This window comes from Microtus ochrogaster, chromosome X (assembly GCF_000317375.1).
Source record: "Microtus ochrogaster isolate Prairie Vole_2 chromosome X, MicOch1.0, whole genome shotgun sequence".
In the NCBI taxonomy this organism is placed as follows: domain Eukaryota; kingdom Metazoa; phylum Chordata; class Mammalia; order Rodentia; family Cricetidae; genus Microtus; species Microtus ochrogaster.
This window is the reverse complement of record NC_022026.1, coordinates 61,010,698-61,015,469: the sequence shown is the minus strand read 5'-3', so window position 1 is coordinate 61,015,469 and position 4,772 is coordinate 61,010,698.

Genomic DNA, 4,772 nt, shown 5'->3' with positions numbered 1-4,772 from the left:
TATATTCATGTTTTATTATATCTTACAAATAGCTTCTATGCCTTAAAATATAAATATTCCCATTTCAGATAAAACAGGCTATTTAGGCTTTTTATTGCAACCAAGATCCGCCAAGTTATTATTTCTGATGGTGCCTTTATTTTACTGGATTGCTACAAAGAACAGTTTTCTTCAGGTTGACACTTACTCTAACATAAGCAATAGCTTTTTGCATACTCACTCACTCAATCTCAATTATTATCTGAATACCTACTGTGATAACTCCTTTCTGTATCAGGCACCCTCCTAAGTAGCCAATAATTCCTGCCATAAATTCCTGAAAGATGAACTTCGCAAGCCACACCCTCCCCAGAACGGTGTAACTGCTGTGAGATAATTAATCACTGCTCTGGCTTCTGTAAAACGAGATTAACATGTTAACCCCTGAGATGGGAAGAAAAAGATCACCAACTCAAATCATCATGACCAAATTAATTAAAGCAAGCTATTAATTATGGCAAGTTCTTTTTATTCATGTACACAGGTTGCCTCCCTCTAAGGTTGCTACAGAATGGTGCCCACATGGATAACTGCATTCAACAGAAAGCCTGAGAAAGCTTGGGGAAGACTAGAGTAATGAATTTCGGTTTTCAGCTGTAGCAGGAAAAAACCTGAGCTGTTTTAAAATGCAGGCTTTCTGGGACTTCCTGCCAGGGAAAACTCTGACTCTTTCAAGCAGGAGGTCCCAATGGATACACTGTTGCAGCTTGCTTCCTGGCAAGAACCTTGAAACACCATAGAGTTGTGGCAAAAAACTTCTCCATATTCCTTAGCAAATTAAAGACCCATGTGGTCAGAAAAAGAGAGATATACAGTAAAAAGAGATTCAAAGAGTAAAAAACCTCTAAATGGTTTAAAAATATATATAGGCTAAAGATTAAAGTTGTGAAAGAAAGAGAGAGAGAGAGAGAGAGAGAGAGAGAGAGAGAGAGAGAAGGAAGTAAGCCTGGGAGGCAGAGACAGACGGATCTCTGTGAGTTCAAGAATAGCTTGGTTTACAGAGGAAGTTCCAGGACAAAAATATACAGAGAACCTGTCTCAAAAAGCCAAAAGTTAAAAGTAAAAATAAAAGAAATAGAGGTTAAAATAAAGCCAGATAAAGATGGAAAATACACAGAGAATCTTGATACTGTATGCTATTATGCTCTCTTTGAATTGTTTGAATGCTGAGGAAGGAGCAACAGCTGCTAAAAGATATTTGCTTATAAATGCTGTAGAATTAATCTAAGATAGGTATTTTGAAAATGCCTTGACTTCACAGTTGAAGTCAAAAGGTATGTTACTTTGGAGAAGAGATTTTGCTTTTGTTTCCACAGAAAATGAGAGTCTGTGGATTTATTCAGAGTTAGGAAAAATCAGCTTTGATCAAGGAAGACCACCTGAGAAATCTCTGGCAGAAATAGATGGCCCAGATGTCTGAGTTCTTCATCCAGAACAGGTTCAAGACTGCTGCCTGAGATGATCAAGACTCAGGATATTTCAATCAGAACTTGATCATAACTCTAAATTTTCTTTAGGTCCCCATAAGATTAACAGTGCCCCCAACCAGCTGGAAGTAGCCTGGAATACTATGCCCACATTCCCAAAAAATGGACTATGGGTATTTTCCTTTTTTTAAAAAAAAAAAAAAAAGAGGGGGAACTCACCAAGGCCAGCGGGACTGTGACTGAAAAAGCATGGGATAAAACCAGACTTGCTGAACATAGCGGACAATGTGGACTACTGAGAACTCAAGAACAATGACAATGGGTTTTTGATCCTACTGCATGTACTGGCTTTGTGGGAGCCTAGGCAGTTTGGATGCTCACCTTACTAGACCTGGATGGAGGTGGGTGGTCCTTGGACTTCCCACAGGGCAGGGAACCCTGATTGCTCTTCGAGCTGATGAGGGAGGGGGACTTGATCAGGGGAGGGGGAGGGAAATGGGAGGCAGTGGTGGGGAGGAGGCAGAAATCTTTAATAAATAAATAAATTAAAAAAATAAAAATAAAACAGAAAAAAAGAGGGGGAAGTGGTGCAGGAGAATTGTCTGTATTGTGTCAATCATGTTATAAATAAACGCTGATTGGCCAGGCAGAAAATATAGGTGGGAAAACCAGACAGGAAGTAGAAATGATGTAATGAGAACAGGAGAATTCTGGGAAAAAGGAAGTTGATTCCTCCCACTCCTGCCCAGATCACCTAAGCAGCAAAATGTGATCTGCCTCACTGAAAAAGGTACTGAGCCACATGGCTAACATAGATCAGAAAAATGGGTTAATCAAGATGTGAGAGTTAGCCAGTGAGAGGCTAGAGCTAATGGGCCAATCAGTTTATAATTTATGGAGACCTATGTGTGATTTTCTTTGAGACTAAACAGCTGGGGGTACCTGGCAGGACAGAAAACAACAAACAAGCAGACTGCCCCCCCCCATGTTACATAAGGCAGTGTTGGAAAGGTCAGCCTTCGATATGGGGAAGACAGGCTTTTATAACTCAAGTGTATGGGGTTTCCAAGTGGGGGATTTGGTAGTTAAAATGGGGAGAGGTCTTAGTTAAGGTTTCTATTGCTGGGACAAAACACCATGATCAAAGAGTAAATTGGAGAGGACAGGGTTTATTCTACTTACACTTCCACATTGCTGTTCATCACTAAAGGAAGTCAGGACAGGAACTCAAACAGGGCAGGCACCTGGAGGCAGGAGCTGATACAGAGGCCATGGAGGGGTGCTGCTTACTGGCCTGCTTCCCTTGGTTTGCTCAGACCACCTTCTTAGAGAACCCAGGAACATCATCCTAGGGATAGCACCACCTACAGTGGGCTGGACCCTTCTCCATCAATCACTAATTGAGAAAATGCCTGCCTTACAGGTGGATCTCATGGAGGCATTCATCAACTAAGGCTCTTTCCTCTCTGATGACTGTAGTTTGGGTCAGTTGATTGACAATAAACTAGCCTTGGCTATTTTATCTATCCTTATCTCCTCCTACAAACAGCCTGCTCTGTCTCTGTTCCCATCGGTGGTTCTTTGGAGCCTGTTTACATCCTACAAAATCTTTTATCTCTGAGATATCCTTGTTCTCTGATTATACTTTGTTGCTTCCCTCTGGACACTGGATTCAGTTTTCTAGGGTTTTAGGTGTCTTTTATATGGACAATATTGAAATATTGTTTTATGCTGCTCTACTATATTACAAAATTGGCTCTGGAGTTGGCTTGGGTTCTCCCTCTTCTACCTCAAGCATGCTTGTTTAGAAATTTCTCCAAAAATCTGTCCTAAGTCAGAAGGCCATCTGACTCTATGATAAGAAGATGAAAAACCAAAGAAAAAGCCTTGGAAAAGACACTATAGACTTTAAAACAACTAAAAAAGTCAAGTATTTCTAACAGGGATTACTGCTACACATCTCAAACTATTTTGGGTTTTATTTAACTCTCTAAAACTTGTGTTAAAATATAAACTTTATCTCAAGTATTGTGTAAACTTCCTGTAACTCAAAATTTGTAAGTTTATTGAATGTTTTCTAAAATCTATATAATCTATAACAAAAAATTACCTTAAAACTCTTAACAAAAGGGTTAAAAGTTAAAAATCTATAGATAGGTAATCTTAAATGGATAAGTGCCTAGTGGGCTCACCTTGAAGTAAAGAGCAACCATGTGGCTTGTCACCATTTTAGCTCATGTCCCCATCAGGATGGAAGCAACCATGTGGCTTGTCACCATCTTTACTACAGTTAAAGTGAGGATAAGACATGTAACTCCATTACCATCTTAATTAAGATGACCGTGTAGTATAAACTAATTAAGGCAGTGCCCATAAAACTTCTTAGTCCTACTGACCCCTCTGCTTATCACTGTAACTCCTTTTTAAAATAAGTAGAAAACAATATGTTTCTAAGATATTTTGCATTAGGATGGATTTCAGTATGATTATTTTTGTCCTGGGAGTAAAAATTTTAGATAAAAACATGTTTAGTAAGGTATGTTTACTTAAGGTTTATAAATTCCTAAGGTTATAAAGGTCCACTTAGGTTAACATAAACTGACTTAGAGATGTATGTCTAAACACATCTTTGCTGTGTTCAACACTAGGCTTCTAGAAAATTTTAGATAAGGAGGGATGGGGATAAGGGGAAATGGGGAGAGAAAAGTGAGAAGGGGAGGATGGGGGGAGCTTGGGGGAATGGGATGGTTGGGATAAAGGAAGGGTGGATATGGGAGCAGGGAAGCATATATCCTAATTAAGGGAGCCATCTTAGGGTTGGCAAGACTGGACTCTAGAGGGGCTCCCAGATGTCCAGGGAGATGTCCCCAGCTAGTTCCTTGGGCAACTGAGGAGAGGGAGCATGAAATTACCCTATCCTATAGCCATACTGATGAATATCTTGCATATCACCATAGAACCTTCATCTGTCGATGGATGGAGATAGAGACAGAGACCCACACTGGAACACTGGACTGAGCTCCCAAAGTACCAATGAGGAACAGAAGGAGGGAGAACATGAGCAAGGAAGTCAGGACCATGAGGGGTGCACCCACCCACCGAGACAGTGGGGCTGATCTATTGGGAGCTCACCAAGGCCAGCTGGACTGTGACTGAATAAGCATGGGATAAAACCGGACTCTTTGAACATGGTGGACAATGAAGGCTGATGAGAAGCCAAGGACAGTGGTACTAGGTTTCGATCCTAATACATAAACTGGCTTTGTGGGAGCCTAGCCTGTTTGGATGCTCACCTTCCTGGACCTG